Source organism: Mesocricetus auratus, unplaced genomic scaffold, assembly GCF_017639785.1.
Source record: "Mesocricetus auratus isolate SY011 unplaced genomic scaffold, BCM_Maur_2.0 Super-Scaffold_100033, whole genome shotgun sequence".
In the NCBI taxonomy this organism is placed as follows: domain Eukaryota; kingdom Metazoa; phylum Chordata; class Mammalia; order Rodentia; family Cricetidae; genus Mesocricetus; species Mesocricetus auratus.
This window is the reverse complement of record NW_024429213.1, coordinates 13,978,755-14,001,746: the sequence shown is the minus strand read 5'-3', so window position 1 is coordinate 14,001,746 and position 22,992 is coordinate 13,978,755. Positions and strand designations below refer to the sequence as shown.

At 37.9% G+C, this 22,992-nt stretch overlaps 1 protein-coding gene across 6 annotated transcripts in view; it reads right to left on the bottom strand.

The window, feature by feature from the left end:
• The window catches only part of Clcn5 (chloride voltage-gated channel 5), a 168,038-nt gene that overhangs the window by 101,637 nt on the left and 43,409 nt on the right, over positions 1 to 22,992 (bottom strand). The window contains exon 2 of one of the 6 annotated variants that reach the window (XM_040733673.1): positions 22,299 to 22,413. The exons of 4 other annotated variants lie outside the window; for them this stretch is intronic. The gene's annotated coding sequence lies outside the window, so the exon portion shown is untranslated. Of the gene's footprint in view, positions 1 to 22,298; positions 22,545 to 22,992 lie in introns of those variants that run through there. One more of the 6 variants, XM_021235946.2, reaches the window with a different exon arrangement.

The window sequence follows — 22,992 nt, the reverse complement described above, 5'->3', positions numbered from 1 at the left end:
CAGATGGACTTTGGTAGCCCATTCCACGTGGAGAGATGCTGTCTCTGCCTGGGCACGTGGGGGAGGGCCTAGGCCCTGCCCCAGATCATATGGCAGACTTTTGAGATCCCCAATGAAGGGCCTCACCCTCCTTGGAGAGTGGAGTGGGGATTGGAAGAGGGGTTAGGGGAGGGTTGAAGGGGGGCGGGAGAGGAAGGGAGGGAGAGAGAGTTGGGTTTGACATGTGAAGCAAACTTGTTTCTAATTTAAATTAAATTTAAAAAATCTAGTTTGACAACAGCAGATGTTCTTCCAGGGAGGAGAACGTGAAAAAGGTCACAGCCATGTTGCAGACTTTAGGTGCTATGATAGGGGTAAGGAGGTGCACTATCACTATGATGAGCAGCCACTTAGAGAAGGAATTTCAGGTGGCTTGCTATTGCTCTTAATAGATAAGTCCATTTGAAGGTGAAGAGAAATACAATAAAACTAACCTCCATTCACATATCTATGGAGTGTACTGCTTAGGTAAGACTAAAATTAACAGTATATCTTTTAAATGACTGATTTAAAATCAGTTATTCAAGTAAGGCACCTAATTCAGATGGGCAAAAGGATTCTGATGACAATATGCAAATGACCAGGCTGGGTGTAAGAGAGCTACAGGCAATAGGCAGTATCAAAGGTGTTTAAATTGGAGAATAAATTGCTCCTTCAGGAAGTTTAATCTAGCAGCCAGTGGGAATACAAACATGCACTAGGATGATTTGAAAACAATCCTCACAATCTACTGATAAGAGAGATCAGGGATGATTCACGAGATTTCAGAAAGTCATTCCTGAACTGGCAACTCATTCTGCCCAATTTTATGAAGACAAATTTTGCATTAGTCTTTGAAATAAAGCTGAATAAAGATGGTAGTCCAACCAATATAACTGAGATGAGTGTGAAGTATACTTTCAATGATCTACAGACCTTGAATGATCAGGCTTGAACATAATTACAGAAGAAAATGCCAAAGATAGGGCTGAGGAGATGCCTCAGCAGTTACAAGCATTTACTGCACAAGCATGAAGACCAAAGTTTGGGTCCCAAATCCATATAAATGAATGTTCCCACATAGGCCTGTAACCCAAGCACTGAAGGAAACAGAAACAGAAGGAAGTCTTGGTCTTGCTGGCTGCCAGTGAGAGATCCTGCCTCAAAAACCAGGTGGAGAGTAACTGAGGATGGTGGCCTCCTCTAACCTTCCCGCATGCATAGGTGTATGCACCTGCACATACACATACACACACACAAAGAACACACACACACGCACACACACACACACAAGAGTAAATGCCATGAACCCCAGCATTATTAAGATAGAAAATTAGTCAAGCCAAGAATCAGAGCATCAGCAGGAGCTGGGGGTGGTCTTAGCACCCTTCACTAAACTGCTTGTGCTGCAATGTAATGAATAAACAATAGAACACTGTGTGCTGCACATAAACCACTGTATTTTTGCTGCCCTTGGTCCTGGGCAGACTACCTATGCTGTGCTGGTGATCCCCAAAAGAAGTATATGAAAGCTAGTGTTTCCCTCATTTCCTAAAGCCAGTAATTCTAAAGTCAAGACCACATGATAAAAATGGCTCACTTTTATTGCTCAAGGGAAATTTAAACAAAAAATTCTGACAACTTGGAAGGAGCTTGCTCATGAGCTCAAGTCTCCTCTAAAAATAGAGACAGTTACACCATTCATTTGGTACAAAAACTTATAACGTCTTGCCACTTGGCTGAGGGGCAGACTGAGTAGATTCATCATCTCTTTGCTTAGGGTTTTCTTGGGAGCTATCGGCCCTCTACACTCTCTGTTTCCTCCAAATCCTGATCTGAATGTGTCTCTGTTATGAAGTTCTCATATAGCTTTCACATGCATCCTGCTTCGCATCCAACTTATTTGCATTGTGCCCTATCTCTCCCCGGGGAAGAAACTGACTACTATTGTCAGGCCTCAGATACAGGTAGGGTCTCTCTAACTAGTTATGAAATAAAACTATTCAATTCCCATTTGGTTCTAAGTATTGCCATTTCAAGGGCCTCAAAGTGTCTTACCAACAGCTATTCAAATCACTTCTCCTTATCCATATTGCACAATATGCATAAAGTGGTGTACTAATCCAAGAGGGTTTCAGGGTGCGTCACGATGAATGACACAAACTCCATCCCTCAGTCTGAGTTCTAGCCACCCACCCAAGGTGTGGTGGCTACTAGCATGACAAATACCGCCCACACCTTACTCTGTAATGCTAAAAGTTTATGAATAAGTCTTAATCTGAAATCAGATCCAACAGAAAAAAATTCCCCAAGTGACAGGTTACTCTATTCTTTCATGTAGAGAAGAAAAAACATATTAAACAATTTGGAGAACTAGTTTCTCCTTCTAACCCTGTCAGATTTGAGTGGACCCTTGAAAGCAAGTGGCTGTTCCTTCTACATCTTAATTTTATCATACTAAAGTTGACATGAAGACTAGGGGTGTGGCTCAGTGCCCATAGAGCACTTACCTAACATGTAAGGTTCCAGGTTCCATCCCCAGCACCCTTGTAAAAAGTTATTAGAAATAAATATTTTCAGTAGGGGGAGACGACCTGCTGAAACTGTTTAAGAATGCCAATTCTGCTTAACTTTTTTGACTTAGTGTTATGCATTTTTGAGAGAACATGTACAGGCTTCTGTCATTTATTGTTTGTCCCACGGCAGATGCATGATACCACCTTCTATAAATGACAGGGAAACCATACCCAGGAAATGTCAAAAATATGGTTCCCTAAACAAGACCTAAAAAATGGCAATACCAATTGACATACCAACGTGAACAGGGGAATTCTCACAAGGGTTTATCCCTACATGAAGAGCTATAGGCAATTAATGTCTATTGAGAGGAAAATGAGTCTTCTCCAGGGATGAACCCGATAGGTTAGCCAATCCCAAGAGGTCAGCCCTTAACACATATGAGCAGCACTAAATGATCTCAGCAGATTTATTTATGAACACACACACACACACACACACACACACACACGTATATTCCAATGAAAGAATAAGAGGCAGTGAATTTGAGAAGGAATTGGAAGACATGGGAGGAATTGAAGGGAGAAAATAATGTAAATACAGTACTCATAAAATTCTTTAAAAATAAAGTAAAATGCAAAACAATAAAAAGGGGGGAAATGTGTTGTTTATAGAGTTTCTGCAGCAGAAATAATCATGGATAGGATATTTCTGGAATATCTACCCTCTTGGAATGAGACTGACTAGGGCTGTATCAAATGCTGTACTATTATAAGATGTGTTAAAATAAGATTATAATTTTACAAAAAGGGCTTACTAAAGAAATTAAATAATAAGCTACAAAGATTTTTAAAAACCCTTGCTATTCTCCTTAATTTCTTCTTTTGACTCTGATATTAAGGCGGCTCCCTAATTCCTGAAATGCCCTCATCTTCATTTTTCTAACACTGCAAGGGTTTCTGAGTTCCCTGTGTACCTTTCTGACTGTTTTGCCTTTCAGTCTTGCTTGCCATCTCGACTTCAAGCTTGTTAATATGCCCAGTCTGTCCTAAGAATACATCTTTCTAATCAACTCAAAATTCTGTTATGAGTTTCTGACATCATTATTCTCTAGCGAATTGAAAATTCTAAATATCTAATTCCTGCTCTCTCATTCATGCCACAGCATATTTCAATTCATTTATCACCAAATAACAAGTTTGAGACCTGAATCACATATCTAAAGCGAAATCATTACACTTCCTTTTCTCTCAAACTTCCCTGCAATCACTACTGCTAATTTTATTTTATTACTTACAAGGTTGGTTTTCTCTTGGTTCCTCCTCTCTTAGCCCCATATACATAAGTAATTTGACACTAAAGCTGGTCTTTCTTGTGTCCCATATTTTCTATGCATCCCTTTCCTTTCTTCTTTAAAATGTATTTATTTTAGGTGTGTTGGCACTTAGCCTATAGTATGTCTATGCACCATGCGCATGTCTGGTGCCTGTGGAGGCTAGAAGAGGGTGTTGAATCCTGTGAGACTGGAGTCACACATGATAGTGGGTTGTCCTGTGGGTGCTGGCAATTGAACCCAAGTCCTCTGAACCCCCCAGTGCTATTATCTACTGAGTCATCTCTCCAGGCCCAATCTCTTTACTTTCTATTCCCACTCTCCCCTCAGATTCCTAGGACCTGATTGTTTTATATCCTCCTTTTCAGGTATTCCTCCACAATGTCATTCCCTGTTGTTAGCTGAATTCTTTTCCGGCCTGGCAGCTCTCCATAGCTTTCTTCTTTAGTCAAGCCTACTTCCTTAGTCACCCTCACCATCAATCTCCAACCAGACTTGTATTTCTTGGCCACAGCACATCCTCACCTGTTCCTTCTACATGTCTAAATATTAAGTATTAATTAAAGGTCAGTCCAAGCCTCATTTATCCCTTGATACTTCTCTTCCTTTTTTACCCTCCCTTTAGACCATACCAGTCACTACATTGTATTTACATCAGCACCCCTCAACTGCCTCATGAACAATAGCAGAATTCAAGCATAGTCCTCTGGTGTCCTCCACAGTACTATCTGGGTACCCAAGAAAAGCTTTTGGATCATATGATGATGACTGTTCAAACTATACTAATTTTTTAGATAATCTTTCTATAATATATACGCCATGCTGGCCTAGAACTCATTATGTAGCCCCAGACTGATCTGTAACTCTCAATCCTGCCTCAACCTGGAAAGTACTAGGATTACACACATAAGTCACTATACCTATCTTATGCTACTTAATTTGAATACACACACACACACACACACACTCACGCATGCACACGCACTTCTGCTCTTATTTCTCTCCACAATAATTATATACCAAATCTAAAAGAGCCATGTTATTACATTCATCCCTCTCTCACCTCTCTTGTTGTCATGGATCTTAACACACGGAAAATACACACCACATAATGTTAAACCTGTACAATTGTAGAACTTCTTGTAACAAAAGGCCACGAGGAGTAAGTAGACACTCCTGTTACATGTGGAAAGACTGCTTCTCCCCCACCCCATCCTGGTTTAAACAAAGCCCTTAAATTAAAAAGCAAGGAAAACCGGAAACCCTTCTTTCTCCAGATCTCGGGAGAACACTGTTTTAAAACTGACTCTGATAATAAGAGAGGTGGGTGTGGGGAAGAAACCTTAAATTCAAGCGCTCAAATCAAGGGAGGAAGAGACCCAAATGTGCTGGAGCCCACCACATCTCTCTCTCAGAGGCCAGAAGTTCACAGTCATCTCATTTTGTAACTTGTCTTGCTGGATTCTAGAGTCTGTCTAAACTATTCTATTGCTTAATATCACTCAGCCACGAAATAACAAGTCCTCCATAGTTAGCTCAAGGAAACAACAGCATAGCAGCCACACACCCTGCTTTTACTCTACTTCATGAGCTGGCCTTTTCATGGGCCAACAGGACTTAATTAACTACTTACAAAAACAAGGAAAAGTTATAGCCCTACATATGCGAACTTTTGTGATTATAATATATTCCTTAATAAATCATATAGGCAGTCAACTTCAGAAGCTGCTAATGTTTATCTGAAAGATAATGCAACGTTTAGTTAAAAATGATTGCTGTGGGATGGTGAAGAAAACAAGCCAAAATACTCAGCAAATTGACCTAGCAAAGTGTTCAAACTATGTCAGGCTATCAGTGTGTCAGGAAAACTGTGTCAGGCTATCAGAAAAAGAATTCTGTCATTGAGTCAAACACCAACAATGACATTTAGGTATGGCTTCCTTAATCCTAAACAGAGATCTTAGTTGTCTACCAGTGAAGTACTCACAGCATCGACAGAATTTTCTTTCTTTTTAAGATTTTATGTAATATAAATCCTCATCTCAGTAAGCTTTGAATTTTTTCTTTGGTTTGTTTTGTTCTAAGACAGGGTCTCAACGTAGCTCAGGCTAACCAAAGATGGTATTCAACTCCTGACCGTGTTTTATTTCCCAAGTGCTGGGGTTATGGGCATATGCAGTCAGGTGATCACCAGGAATTTTACTGTGTGCTGATTAAAATGCCAACCCTATAAGCCATGTAAGGTCTTTCAAAAGAAAACAGGCAGGTTTCCTAGTCACAAGTACCTTATGACAAGTACCTTATGAGTGCTGTGCCTAATTCTAGGGTAGGACACAAACAGCATGTGAAAAACTCACCATTTCAAAGTTCAAAGACAGCAGTAACAGTTGAAAAACAGGAAAATTGTTGCTCTTTTTTTATACTGAAATCTGAGAGGCAAAAATACTTTATATATGTATATTATTTATTATCAAGTGCAAATAGTAACCCATGTCCAGAAGTCCTGCCTATCTGAATATTTTGTGCATGCATATATAGACATGAGAGAGGAAAAAAAAGAAGAAAAAGACACATTGAGACCCTTTTGTAGATTTTAAGGCACAAGTCAAGTTGGAGCCGGCCAGCTCATAAATTTGCTGCTAACCACAGCTAAATATAATTCAAAACACCTGGACGTCTTTTAAAAAAATAAATGAACTGAAAAGACTCTACAGATCTGGGCAGTTGTCAGAATGTGTGTTGCCAGACAGATGGCATCAATGCTCTTAGGACAAAGAAGCAAGTCAAAGGTTTAATTCCTTCAACTGAGCAGCACCTTTACACATGATTATTTATAGTTCATAATATATACCCTCGCTAATGTCATGTGTTTAAGAAACCACCACAGGGCCTGTGGAATAAAATAAACAATGTTCCCAGGCAAAGGCTCACCACTTTTGGTTACACACCTGTGTTCACTTTGTGGCAAACCACTGAGATGTAACTTTGGATTTGTCCATTACTGTGCATGTGTGCTATAGTTTAATTTACAAGTTTAAAAATTGTCTCAGTATCGTTTGTTGAAAGTGGTAGCACCATGAAATGCCTTGATACACACATGTTTAAATGGCATAGTAAAAATCATTGGTTGAGATGAACCAATGAGACACCAATAAATCATGACTTTACAACTAATGCACAAAGAAGAAACTATTGGCCAATCAACAGGTATGGAGACTGGATGATCTAACCTGAAATAGGCTAATTCAACACTCTCTAAAGCAACACTCTTTAGGCTTACTGTTTTCTCTAGCCTTTTAAAAAATTGTGTGTTCCATGCCAGAGAAGCTAGGAAACAAGGAGGACCCTTAAGAGAGACACACATGGTCCCCCAGAAGGGGGTGAAAGGACAAGATCTCCTGAGCTAATTGGGAGCATGGCGAACAGGAGAGGGAGTTGGGAGAAAGAAAAGGGAAGAAGAGGGGGGGAGAAGACAACATGAGGGAGCAGGAAGATTGAGTTGGGGGAAGAATAGAGGAGAGCAAGAAAAGACATACCTTAATAGTGGGAGCCATTATAGGTTTAAAGAGAAATCTGGCACTAGGGAAATGTCCAGAGATCCACAACGATGACCCCAACTAACAATCTAAGCAATCATGGAGAGGCTACCTTAAATGCGCTTCCCTAATAATGAGATTGATGATTACCTTATATGCCATCCTAGACCCTTTATCTAGTAGCTGATGGAAGAAGAAGCAGACACCCACAGCTAAACACTGAGCTGAACTCTGGGATCCAGCTGCAGAGAGGGAGGAATGATGAGCAAAGGGGTCTTGACCAGGCTAGAGAAACCCACAGAAACAGCTGACCTGAACAAGGGGGGCTCATGGACCCCAGACTGATAGCTGGGAAACCAGCATAGGACCGATCCAGACCCCCTGAACGTGGATGTCAGTTAGGAGGCCTGGGCAATCTATGGGGCCTCTGGTAGTGGATCAGTATTTATCCCTAGTACATGAATGAACTTTGGGAGCCCATTCCACACAGGGATACTCTCTCAGCCTAGACACACTGGGGAGGGCCTAGGCCCTGCTCCAAACCATATGACAGACTTTGATGATCCCCCATGGAAGGCCTCACCCTCCCTGAGGAGCAGAAAGGGGATAGGATAGGGGGTCAGTGGGGAGCCAGGAAGGAGGGGATGGAGAGGGAACTGGGATTGACATGTAAAACAAGCTTGTTTCTAATTTAAATTAAAAAGAAGAAAAAAATTGTGTGTTCACATACACAGGTAGATATTGGACAAATAAAAATATTTGAAGTTTCACAACATTCCTAACACATGACATTCTATAAAATTGGGGCAAAGAATAACTGGTACCAGGATGAGAAAAGTACCACACTCCAACAAAACTTTACACTACAGTGAACTCTACAGAATGACCAAAAGGTCCCGTAAGAGGTAATGTTGTCAAATGCTTTATATGTACCTAGATTATAATCTATCAGTTTAATATACTTTAGAAATACATGTTTTAACTAAGTACCTACTTACATATTATGAAGACACTTTCAAGAGTAGATAAAGTAAGATATTTTCATTTGTAAAAAGACTGATTAATTCCTTTGGCATATATGTATTGAAAAACTTCTAAGGACAGCTGTTAGAATACAGTATTTAGGTTTCTGGAAGGAAGATGTGTTTCATAATCTGTAGGAGCTCAGGCTCCTTGCAAATGCATTAGGGAGGAGAGTCTAACAGAGAAAGAATTGTTGTAGAAGAATAAAATGCACATGACAGTGCCAAGCACTATAGTATTAAAGAAGATTCCAGAACAGTGAGAGTTGAAAAAACAGATAAATTCAATAAAGCTTCATTGAGTACCAAGGTAAATCCAGCCTGGACCTGTAGCCCGGGCAGATAAAGCAGCTGACAATGAGACAGGGCCCTCATCATGGAGCAGAACAGGTCAGAGAGGGGCAACTCAGTAGAAGCAATGCAATGTGAGCAGACAGAAGCAATGCTACTCACAATGTGGCTTCAGGCCTGTGCCATCCCAAACTCCTTATTATCATGTCTATAGGGACAATTACAAGCATCAACAAGCACTTAGGAAGTTCTATAACAATTTGACAGGGTCTGTTTATGTCTTATAAATCTAATATCAATGAAGTTTATCTTTTACATGACTTCATAAGTTTATGTTTATAGTGGTTTTAATATGTTTTGCAAAAGTGTCAATTTGTAATGGTTTAAAGAAGCTAAAATTTTAATTAAAAACAGGAGGTCTTTCAGTACAGCTACTTCAAGAAGGACTAGTGGTGGACTGTAGGATATCACCTGGAAGGACAAAGGTATTTTGGAGTGCTGGGTGAGTTAAGGAGAGATTAGGTAAGGGGAGATGACAAAAGCCTTGATGGTTAAGGAAATTACAATAATTTCTAGTTGAGACAATAAATCTTCATGAATAAGGAGGTGACATGATAAAAACAGTAATTTTGTAGGACAGGTTTGTTAGGTTTGATTGAAAGAGAAAGGGGAAAAAATAGGCGGCAGTGGCATACATCTTTAATCCCAACACTTGGGAGGCAGAGGCAGGCAGATCTCTGTGAGTTCAAGGCCAGTCTGTTCTACAGAGTGAGTTCCAGGACAGGACAGCCAGAGAAATCCTGTCTCAAAAAGCCAAAAAAAAGGAAAGAAAAGAAAAGAAACAGAGATAAGAAATGAAAAGAAAGAGAAAAATCCTGTAAGCCCTAATGGGATTGAAGTAATTTGGAAATGTGAGGAGCCATCTGAACTTGAAACACTTCTGGTCCAGAGTGACGGACAATAGTATTAGAGGTGCAATGCTTGGATTTGCTGGCTATATAGGGATTTTAAAAAGCATAATAGGAACCCAAGTTCTCTTGTTAAACTTCAAAATGGACCCTGTTTCTCTAAAAGCAAAAACTAAGTCCTAACAAAGGATAACAAGAAGAGATAGGCTTTCCAGAAATGTAGGAGATGAAAAAGGCAGGCTTGTAGGATGAAGGTAATTTCCTACAAGGCAAGGCAGATTGGGTTTGTAAACACAGCAGGAAAACAACCCTTTAAAAAATGAAATCCAAATAATCTGTAAACCAGTCTGCATAGTTCCTTTCCTGAAATCCCTTCACACTTGAGTGAATGCATGTTAAAACAGCCATGTACCCTGCATCCCTAGCCCTCCTCACACACAGACAACAGAACTGTGTCTGAAATTTTTAACAGAGCATAATTAATATTGCCCCTTTACATGAGGACTTCCAGGAAGAGTATTTGAAGAGTTCTTGGACACACTGTCACATAAAGTAACAGCAGTGGTCTGGAAGCATTCAATCTGTGCTATGTAGATCTTGCTAAAGGTATCATATATGAAGGCAGTGATTTTTCCCCTTGCAAATCATATATGATTTTTCCCCTTGCAAAACATATACCTGGCAGAGCTAGATTTAATAAGCAGCATTTAATAAATAGCTTTTTAACTTTTATTGAGTTTGTTCTCTGACAATTTTATGCATGTATAAATATTCTCATTATCATAGACTTCTTTTGACAGTGCTGTGTTGTTAGTAATTCACAGCTAAGCTCCCTGAAACTAATTAAGAGACAGTCTTACCAGATAAGATACTACCTATATTATAAAAAAAAACCCACTGTCTAATCCCCAAAAGATATGGCTGCAGAAGATAAGAAAGGGACTACATATAAGGAGACTATGAGCAGCAGTTGACAAACTTAGCAGGTACAATGATGTAGCATAAGTTTCTAACAGGTTGCCTTCCTGAGATTTCAATAAGCAGATGATAGCAATGGATTTTGGCCAATTTAATATTGTAGGCACACAGGGCAGGGACATATGACAGTCTATCATTTCCAAAGTGTGTTGGCAATATCAGCTTGTTCCCTCAGCAGTATTCATGCTTCAACTACTTCCCTATTTGTGTTAACTTTTCAGGATCCTGCCTCCAAAATTTCCTTACTGTATAATCTTCTGGTTTTGGAAGATTACCAAGTACATCAATCAAGGTTGATAGGTTTAAGCATATGTTCTTTAGGCTAGCTTTTTAAAATTAAGTTATAGAACACTTAGTTCTAAGACACATTTTTACTTATTTGCACCTTTTCCCCCTTAAAAAATATGATAGTTCCATAGTAAAAAAAAATGGGGGAAACATCATATGATGATTATTCTTCACTGTCAACCTGATTGGCCTTGAGATCACTACGATACATCTGGGGTGCCTTCAAAGGCCTTTCTAGAGGTTTTTAAATGAGGGGGAAATCCATCTGAAACAGGAATAGTATCATCCCTTGAACTGGGCTATAGACTGAAAATAAAAAAGGAATAGCAGAAAGGAAGCAGGGCCCCAGCACTCATCTCTCTCTGCCTCTTGACTTCAGAAGCAATGTGACCTTATGCTTCCTCCACCATGCATTCCCACCATGATGGGCTATGGTCCCTCCAATCATAAGCCAAAATAAACCCATCCATAAGTTGTTTTAGCCAAAGCAAAGAGAAACGGAACTAACATGCATAGTAATGTATTAAAAACTCTGAAGAAGCTAACAGTAACGAAACATACGTAGACAGGAATGGTGGCACACACCTTTAATCTCAGCACTCAGAAAGTGGATCTCTGTGAGTTCAAGGCCACCCTTGTCTACATAACAAGTTTCAGGACAACCAGGAATACATAATAAAATTCTGTCTAAAATTATACACACACACTGAATTTTTCATTAACTCATTTTAGAAATGATCTACTATAAGAAACAGGAGTGTAATCATAATTTCTCCTATAACTAACCCTTTTTTATGAATTAAATATTAAAAAAGATAGAATCAAATCATAATTACAGAAACTTTTTACTTAAAATTTTCCACATGGAGCCAATGGTGAGCAAGTAAAGGGACCAGCCAACAAGCCTGGCAACTGAGTTCAATCTCAGGAACCAGGAACCCACATGATGGAAGGAGAGAACAAACTCCTGTGGCTTACCTCTGACCTCTACATGCATGTTGTGTCACTAATATCCTCCCCCTACACACACACACACACACACACACACACACACACACACACACACACACGTAAAAAATGTTATAGATTTACTACATATAACCAAGATAAATAGCTTATCTGCTAACACAATAAAAGACTTAAGTTTTTAAGCAAATACACAAATCCCTACAAATGTTTAGCTAAGAAAAGAGCAATTTCTTTTCGTGTCTTAGAAATGAAATTCCCGACAGTTGTTTTTAAACAATACCAATTGCTAATAAATAGAGGGAAAGACTAAATAAGGCAGTGCAAGAAGCCAGATATCTTGAGCAGACAACAAAGCAATACGTTCTTTGAAATTAAACACAACATGTTTTTTCTTAATCTAGAAGAATAGCAAGTATTATTAATTTAAAAATAAACAAGACAGGACACAATGGCAATGACTCCTTAAAAAGAAAACCGGGTCCAAATCGTTTTCTAATTATAAAAGCAGGTAAGGGAAGTCACAACAATCAAGACAATATCAATACTTTTATCCAGGAATATCAATACAAATTAGTTTTACATTTGTAAAAATGAAATCTTATTCCCAACAGTGATACTATTACAACAGTTTTAAGACAAGTAAATGTAGATGTTAACTATATAAAGGTTTTTCATAGAAAGGTCAGGACTCAAACAAGAGTTTAGGTAAATTATTTGTGAAAGCCAGACCATTAACTGAAGAAGGTAAAATGGCCAAGCTCTACACATGCTGAGGACAATTGAGCCTTATGGCTACTGTTTCAGAGTAATTACTAATGGCTTCTTATTCTATCCTAAGAAACCTCTGGAATGGTCACCCTCCCCAGAAACAGCTTATCAAACTCGGTGGTATTTTATAAATGACCATTAAAGACTTGTAAAATTGAATTTGGGGAACTTTGCTATTGCCAGTTGACATAAAATATAAGCACACTAAAGAATTTTTAAGAGATTACATGAAATGAGGCTCAAGAGATGATGGTTCAGTGAAGAAAGGTACTTGCAGTCAAGTCTGCTGCCATGAGTTTAAACACCTCAGGCCCACAGGGTGGCAGAAAAACAAACTCAAGTTTTCCTTTAACCTCCTTTAGCACAGGCACATGTATACACACACACACACACACACACACACACACGCACGCACGCACGCACGCACACACGCACACGTAATTTTAAACATTTTTGTAAAAAGATGATAGAAAATCCCAGAGCTGGAGAGATGGCTCAGTGGATAAGAGCGCATGCTGAGAAAGCATGAGTGCTTAAGTTTCAGATGGCCATAAGCAAGCCTGTAGGGAGAAAAGACATGAGGATCACTGGGACTTCCTGGTCACCAGTCTAATTTTAGATTCATTGACAGATGCTTTCTAAAAGAAATAAAGTAGAGAGTGACAGAGTAGGGTATTTAATGTCCTCTGATGTCTGCACACATATGCATGGTGGTTTACCCCACGTACACATACACATACACATACACATACATATACATATACATATACGCACATACACCAAACACATGCACCACACACACAAAAAGATACTATAAAATGACACAAGAAAACCAAATAGATTAAGATGACAAGTACTAACATACTAACAAGTATGTGAGTGTACAGTGTTACAGCATGTAACCACTAGATTATCTCCAAACATGAAATCTGCAATGCTTCAAAATCTAAAACTTTTTAAGAAAATTATGTACCATGAAGCTTCATGTCATGCAAAAATTATTAAAAACATTATATAAAATTTTCTTTAGACTATTGTCTAAATATACAAAGCATAAATGAATATCATTTTAGTCTTTAATCCTATCCCTAAGGCACCTCAAATTTTAAATCCAAAACAAACATTTCTGGTCCCAGGCATTCTCAGCCTATATTATAAATAAATGGATCATTACACACAACAACAAAGGTGACATAACACAATAAATTAAAAAATTGAAGCTATCTTTTCACATTACTCAACTACCCCTGAAATTAACTGGACTATGGATTTAAACAAAAAGTTCATTGTCATATGAAAATAAAAAATGTAATGTTAACTTTCAGATGTTAATCATTATAAAGTAATTGCAAATAAACTGTAAACCAGAGAATAAGAACACTGTAAAATGATAAAGACTCTAAAAGGTGATTTTAAATAATTAGTAAATAACAAAACCTAATTATATTTTTTGCAAAATAATGAAGTAATTAATTCAATACAACAGAAACAAATATAAGCATATTTGGAGAATTGTCCCATTATCTCAAGATGTAAAATCGTATTAGCAACAAAAATGAAAGAGTTCATACACTTAATTCAATCAAAACAATATAATCGTCAGGTTTAACATAAGATTCAAGTGAAAAACTTTGGGAAAACTGACTTTTTCATAAGACTTAAATTACTCAGAGTGAAGATATAAAGAAATTCATAGTAAACATGAAATGGTCAGGTTTTTACACAGAAAGAGACTATAGTAAGAGCGAAAAGGAATACAGTTAAGGCATATAGAAATCATAACTGTATGTTTCTTAAATTACAACTGAATGAATAAAGACTTTAAAATAGAGTTAATCAACATGTCCTAATAAGCCTATCTTATGAAAGCAGCATTTTGAAAACTAAAATGTTTAAAGTTCTGGTACAATTACACAAAGGAGAAAAACAAACAAATCATTGCCTTTAAAGATTTATTTTAATCATTGGGTTTTAAGTTACAGTTAGGTAGTAGCCAGAAGCTGTGGTGGTCTAGGTAACTGTGGAGGTATTACTTCTGAAAACAAGACAAAACTATTTTTAAGTTTTTTACCATAAAGAAATGCTTTAAAAGGTTTGTCTTTGCTTCTTTTCTATTGGTGTGATAAACTACTCTTGACAAAAGTAACTTGGGGGCAGGTCTGGAGAGCTGGCTCACAGGTTAAGAACAGATACTGCTCTTGCTGAGGACCCAAATTCAGCACCTAGAACCACATCCAGCTGCTCACAATCATCGATAACGCCACCTCCAAGGAATCTGATGCCCTCTTCTGCATCCCACAGGCGTACCACTCATGTGCACATACATACACACAAACACACACAGAAACATAATTAAAAAATAAAATCAATATATTTTCAAGATTTTTTTTAGTTTTTCAAGACTGGGTTTCTCTGTATTTTCAAGATGTATTTTTAAGTATATGTATGTGTCTATGCATGTTATGGATGCCCACAGAAGTCAGAGGTGTCAGAACCTGGGGTTGGGGTTACAGACCTTGGCGTGTATGCTAAAGACCAAATATGGCTCCTCTTACAAGAGCAGTATGTGCTCTTTACAGCTGAACCATCTCTCCAGCCCTAAAGAAGTATTCGCTTTAAAAACAACTTCAGGGAGAAAGGGTTCATTTTAGCTCACAGTTTCAAGTTACAGTCCATCATGATAGGGAGCCTGATGCAGCTGGTCACATTATGTCTACAATCAAAAGACAACGTCAGTGAATGCATGCATGCTAGTGCTCAGCTAGCTTATGCCACTAGCAATTCAGTCCAGGATTCCCTGCCTAGCGAATGATGTTACATACAGTGAACAGATTTTCCTACCACAAATAATTCCACACAGATATGCAGATCCTTCTCCTCAGTGATTCCATATCGTATCAAGTTGGCAAGGGAAACTGAACATTCCAATGTTTGAGGAGACAAATTAGTTTAACCTGATTTCAAGTTCATAGAATATATACATGCACAGAACACTACTTGGTACCCTATTAATATATACACTTTTATGCTTTTTTTTGAGACAGGGTTTCTCTGTGTAGCTTGTAGACCAGGCTGGCCTCAAACTCATAGAGAACCTCCTGCCTGCCTCTGCCTCCCAAGTGCTGGGATTAAAGGTATGCACCACCACCGCCCAGTTCACTTTTATGCTTTTATTAATATGTTTTGTTAAGATAAAATTGGTAATAGTATATCTAATGAAAAAGGTCATGTGTTCCTTACAAACTGAATAAAAGATACTTAAATTAGAACACCCTATATGCAAATATACGAAAACCATGAAAATAACTTTCTCAAAGAAAAATGGGCACACAAAGAGGAAAAAGGAATCTAACAAGAAATAAGCATTATCAACAAATTTCAAAAAGAAAATAAAAGCTATTTAAGTTTTTCAAAAGAAAATAAAGTGAACAATGATCTCATTATACAAATGGTTCTAGCAAGTTAATTTTCATGAGATGTATGTCAGCTTTTCATTATTAAACCCAAAGCTTAAAACTAAAGTATCATTTGTTTTCTTTGTGAACATAGGTGCAAAATTCTAACCAAATTTTTAGCAAATTATATACTAACTTTGATGGGATTGCTCATTCATCTTGTCTAGTAGTCAAAAATAATAGCTGAAGAAATAAAATTTTCAAAACCTGAAAGTTCAACATTCATTTGATTTTTTTAAAAATAGAAGCTCTTTTCAGCTAGTGTTGGTGGCATAGGCCTGTAATACCAGCATTTTGGAGGCTGAGGCAGTTCGTCATCAGCTATATAGTGAATATGAAACCCACTTAGGCTACATGAGATTCTTCCTCAAAAAAATGTGGAGGTATTTCCTTTTACTATTATACAGGAAGATAGAACTAAAGGAAGGCAACATTCTTTTGAAGACAGACATTAAAGGTATTCATCTCAAACAGAAAAGAAAAATATCTAATCATAATTCCTAATTAACCATGATAGAAAATTTGATCACTCTAATCAAGTATGGAAAATAATGAGTAATATAAGAAGCTGTAAAGGACACTATTCTCACACTATAAAATACACAACCTAAAAGGCTAAGATATTTGAGAACCAAAATTAAAAATAATGTGTTCAAAAAGTGAAACAAATTACAAAAATAAACTACATTTCTGTTCCTATAATAAATATCTGCCAAATAATGGAAAGGGGCAGAAATCCCATTTACCCCATCAACTAGTGCTCTCTCTCTCCCTCTCTCCCTCTCCCACTCTTTCTCTCCCTCCTCCCTTCCTCCCTCCCTCCCCCTCCCCCCTCTCTCTCTCACACACACACACACACACACACACACACACACACACACATACTTATTCTAGGTGAACGCTAAATATGGCAAAGATGACAATAAATTTAGGCCTTAAGTTTTACCTTGATAGTTTTCAAATCCTGTCACTATTCCATGACAATAATAAGATACCCCAAAAGCTTGACTTCCAAATACAAACTCAACAACACCTCCTCAAAATAAGCGGTTATAGGCAGATATTTTTTAATGAAGAACTAATGAAACAAAGCACAAGTAAGTGATTATGAAGCATCACTGACACGAAAGGCAGAATCACAAAAGGCAAAATCAAATTCAGAGAACATGCCTGCCTAAAGATAGACATTTTTCTTTATTAAATGTACTTTGTATCAAACACGTTTCTCATGACTATACTCGCGTTTTGCATCCCCAAAATGTGATTAAATAATTATTTCCATTTACTTTACTCATTGATGCCTCAATTTGAGGTATTTGCATATGAACCAAGCATACACTCTATATCTCAATTATATATGCTAGTTATGGATTTTTTCTGTTCTAATTATACTTTAATAAAGCTAGGATGGTGTGCAGATTCTTACCTTAAATAAATTATATACCGTTTAATTTAGCCATCAAAAATATTTGTGTCCTACAATGGAAATTAATAAAATGCTACTTGAAAAAGTCTTCTCACAATGGTGGCTCTCACCTATAATTACAACATTCTGCAGGATGAGGCAAAAGAATCACTTGGAGTTCCAGGCCAGCCTAGGCTACACAGTGAATTCCAGGTCAATGCAGTAAGACCCTCAAAACAAATGAACAAACAAAGTCAACAAAGAAAGAAAGAAAAAATGTAGGCCCAGAATCATTTGGAAAACAGAGGCAAAAGAATCAGGAGTTCAAACTCATCCTTAGCTACATAGCAAGTTCAATGCCAGCATAGACTATGAGACCCTGTTTCAAAAAACATGAGAAAGTGCTGATCATAAAAGAAAAAAATATACATAACAAGCAATAAAAAGCAACAAGATTTCCTCACTTGGAACACATACAAGTGAAAACAAAGGAATAGTTTTTAAAATGGACATAATTATAAGTAGTTGGGATTCCAAATGTGTCAAACAGTCTTCTATATGTGCACACTTGCTTGCATTACAACCTTGAGAATACTTTGATGAGCAAGCTTTGGTATTATTTAACTGCATGAATTCCAAATCTGTACTTAGAGGAGAGCAGCCTTTATATAAGTCATTTAGTATGTCCCTGCTTTCCTCTCCTCTCTCTCTCTCTCTCATAATTGCCAGTAGCATGAAAATGAAGTACTTTTTGCAAATTACTTGCTGTATGTATTGAAAGGGGGGCTTTATGGTCTCTTTTCCTAATTTAAGAAACAGATGAATGAAGCGTGTTCTATGTCTTTACTTTCTAAAGGTTGCTCGCTCCCTGCTGCTCCTCCCCATGACCCTTCATTGAATTCTTTCAGTGGTCAGCAGCCCTGGATAGGAAAAAATACTTCTCCCACCCTGTTTTATATGATTGTATTTGTTCCAATTTAAAAAGAAAGCCTGAAAGCAGACACCCGAAGTCTCCCATTGGGAGCAAGGGGCTCCTTCACATCTCTGTGCCCATTATTTCCCTAAAGACCATCTGCACTAAAGGCAGTTTTTCATCACTGTCAGTCTGAAAAAAAAACAATCGAAACTTAGAACAGCAAAACAGAAAGCAATGAGCATGGGAGATTATGATAGGCGAAAGAAAAGAGGAATCGCTCCTGAAACCAGAACCCACCAATACATAGCTACCGGTTCCAAGCATCACTAAGCCATGACAAAGGAAGTCAAAGTATACTGGGTCCAAGGACTTAGACTAATTTCCTGATTGAACCCACCAATTGGAAGTTGAGAACATTAATGCTACCAGAGGCTTCATATTGAGCTTTAAGACTACTATAGCAGGAAGCAGTCCCTTCAGTACCCTTTTGTTATTCTGTTCAAAGGTCAACTGCTGCTATTTTCAGGGTGCTAGTAAGAGAAAGGAACAAATCTGTGAATAATTGGATTTCAACCATGATTCTTTTTTTTTAGTCAAAATATTTTTATTGGAGTTTTCCAACTATAATGATTGTCATTCAATAAATTTTATGTAAGATAGACATTTATCCAAAAAGCTGGTTGAATCTATCGTGATTCTTAGAAAACATAACTTTCACACTTTAAAATTTCATTTAACAAATAAGTAATTAGAATGAAAACCTGCTAAGACTAAAGCCTCAACACTGAGCATAGAAAAATTGAATACCAAGATGGCATTTAATGCAATTTCAACACCAGTTTGAAATTTGTTCATTTGATCATTACTTTTTCAAAATAAAAAATGGAACAAGATATGGATAAGGTCCAGAAACAGAGCAATGCATTAACCATGAAGGTGGATAGTGAAAACCAAGTTCACACCATGTCTTTGGATCACACTGCGAGAAATAATGGTTCATCAGGGAAAGGAATTTTTAATAACTGCTATTGGAAATGAATAAAATTCATTGATTCAGATGAGTGAAAGAATCAAATGTATAATTATGAAAGCCTTTTAAAGGGGAACAAGGGGCTAGAGAGACACTCCTAATGGTTATAAGTACTTGCTGTTCTTGCAGAGAACCCAGGGTCACTGTCCAGCACCAACATGGTAGCTCACAACCTTCTGTCACTTCAGTCCCGGGAGGTCCAACATCATGTTTTGGCCTCTGTAGGCATTGGCACACATATGCACACATTGGCACACATGTGGCACACTCATACATGTAAAATAAAAATGAATATAATTTTTCTTAAATGGAATGATGTATTTATTTATATTCAATGTGTGAAAGAATTTTTTCAGATCCAAAGCAAAAGAAGAAATGATCATTATGACCAAATAAAATCAAAATACATTAACCAGGCATAGAGATACATGTGGCAACCTGGAAGTTGAGGCAGGAGGATTGTGATTCCAAGGCCACTCTGGATTATATTATGAGATCTTACCCTGAAAATTAAAATTAAATGAAAAAAAATTAAAGGTGTGTCCTAATTTTAAAAAGGTACAATTTAAAATAAACGATAGTAAAATTAAAATGTTTAAACAAAGTAATTCACATAAAAGTAGTCATGATTAGAATAAAAATTAATCTAACACAGAAGATAGAAAAGATGATATAGTCTCACAGTTGACAAGCTGATAATTTCCCTGAAGACACATTTTTAAATTATTTACTGTGTGTGTTCCATGGTGCACATGTGAATGTCAGAGAACGACTTGCAGGACTTGGTCCTCTCCTTCCACCATGGTGGTTCTGGAGATCCAACTCAGCTTGTCAGGCTTGGTAGACACGTGTCTTTACCCACTGAGCCATCTAACTGATGTCTAAATCATAGTTTATAAAAGTCTTTTAGGCTTTGAAAATTGTTTTGTTTCATGGCTAGGAATGTAGCTCAGATTATAGAGTATTTGCAGCACTGTATAAACCAAGAATGGCAAATGTCTGTAATCCCAGCATTTGGGAGGTGGGGCAAAAGGATGAGAAGTTATATAATGAACTCAGATACATAATGAGTTCAAGATTAGCTTGGGATACATGGAACCCTGTCTGGGGAAAAAGTGATTGTTCATGGTTGGGTGCTATAAGAGATGGGTTGCTGAAAGCCTTTATTATAATAAGGTAGGACATACACTTTTTAAAACTGTGTTTTGTTATCTTCTTCCTCTTGCCTGAAAAGTTTAGTCAGCGTTCTGTTGCTATGAAAAGACACTATGCCCAAGGCAACTCTTATAAGAGAAAGCATTTCACTGGGGCTTGCTTACAGCTTCAGAGGTTTAGTCCATGATCATCATGGTAGAAAGCATGACAGCACACAGGCAGACATGGTGCTCAAGGAGTAATTGAGAGTTCTGCATCTGGATTCACAGGCAGCAAGAAACGCCACTGGGCCTAGCTTGGGCTTCTGAGACCTCAAAGCCCACCCTCTGTGGCACACTTCCCCTCACAAGGCCACACTTACCCAAATAAGGCCACACCTCCTAATCCTTCTAAGTAGTGGCATTCCCTGCTGATTAAGCATTCAAACATGAGCCTATGGAGGCCGTTCTCATTGAAAGTACCACAGAAGCTTATGCTTCAATTGTTCCCATTACATTTCTATGCCTCCAGCAACACATTCTAATCGTGCTATAACCTCTGGAAATCCACATCACCTTTCTACACACATTTTGCTCTTGTCTTGACTGTCCATAATGGTTTCGTTTGGAAGTTGGGGAGATGCCTCAGAGCTTAACAGTGTACATCGATCTTGCAAAGACTCTCAAGCTTTATTTCTAGAACCCATATTGGGCAGCTCATAGCTGCCTTACGTCCAGCTCTGGGGGATGCAACATTTTCTTCTGGCACCCATGGACACCTGAATTCACATGAACACACACACAGAAGGAAGGAGAGAGGGAGGGGGTGTTAAAAAACATTTAAGAAAAGTTTGTAGGCTCTCTCCTGAGAGAGGAGGGGTTCTGCCATTTGGAAGGAGTCAACAGGCCAAATCTCTCTTTTCAACATATGACAGTACCTAAACAAAAGGTCCACTTGGATTAAATAGAGGTTAACTTTTTTATATAAGAATGTTCAAGGGAGATTTCAAGACAGAAGGTTACGAGGCTATAAGCAGAAGCAATTAATATGGGCATGCTTTTTAAAAGTCAAGACTGGCCCCAGGTTCAATCCCAACACCAAAATTAATTCACACTGTCAAGAAAGGAAATGAGCACTTATATTTAAAGGGCAGGGCTATAGTTTAGTTCATCAGTAGAGCACCTATGTTGAATTTTAAATCCCTGGGTTCTACCCCAGCACCACAGAAACAAGAAAACAAACAGCAGCCACTATGGTTTTCAAAGTGTTTTCCTATTAGTTAGCATTCAAGAAAAACTATAAAGAAAGTTTTAGGCATGAGCTAATCTAACACTCATTTTGCAGATAAAAGCATTGAACGTCAAGACCTTCTGTTACCAATAGCTAATAACCACACCTTAAACCAAATAAATGCTTTACATGCCTCCTCTTATCAAAAGCATTGAAAAAAAGAAGGAAAACTGAGTCTAGTGACATAGTCCTGTGATCCTAGCAACTCAAGGGGGTGGTAATAGGATTGCAAACGCAACACCTACCTAGGCTATAAAGTGAGTTCAAAGCAACTTAGTGAGAACCTGTCCCAAATGTTTTTAAAGACAAACAAGAGTGGGATGTAGATCATTGGTAGAGTATTTGTGTGGCATGTACTCAACCCAAAGTTAATTATCAAAGAGGAAAAAAAATCTAATACAAGTAGGTGTCATACTAATAGCCAACATGAACAATCATACCTGGAAACACTCAACTTAACAACATGAGCTCAGGAAAGGCATGATTCTCCATCTGTACAGTGATTGCAAGACCTTTTATAGTCCCAAGAAGAAAGTAGGTAATCAGGAAGGCAACCTATAAAAAGGTGAGGAAGGGCATTGATGTAGGTCAAAAATAATAACATGCACAAAGCCCTGGGTTTGAACCCCAACAGGAAAGGATGGGAGGATAGAGGAAGGGAGGGAGGGGAGGGGAACCCTTTCACAAGATTCAACACCTTCCCAGCCTCATAATTACATAAAAATGCTAAAGTAGATGCTGGAACAGATGATAATTGGCTATCAAAGGAACCAAAGTGACCCTAACAACTTAGATGTCTTAATTTACATTACTTCACCTCACCACGAGGCAATAGTCCTCTAATCAATGAAATATAAACCATCTAGAAGCTAAAAGTATAGCCCCTTTGAAGGAATTTCAGTTCACACTCTAATGTATGCTTCAACACAATCCTCATTTAACAGTTGAAATACTCAGAATAGTTTAGCACTTTAAAAAATCTTGCACATGATATGCTACATAACTTGAGGAACCCAAAGTAAACTGGATCTATAAGATCCCTTGTTCAAAAATCATTAAGAGTTTTGAACGAAAAACATCAGAGCTTCAAACCACACAAGGCCTTTCTAAGTGACAGGCCTCTGGCTGCAGCAC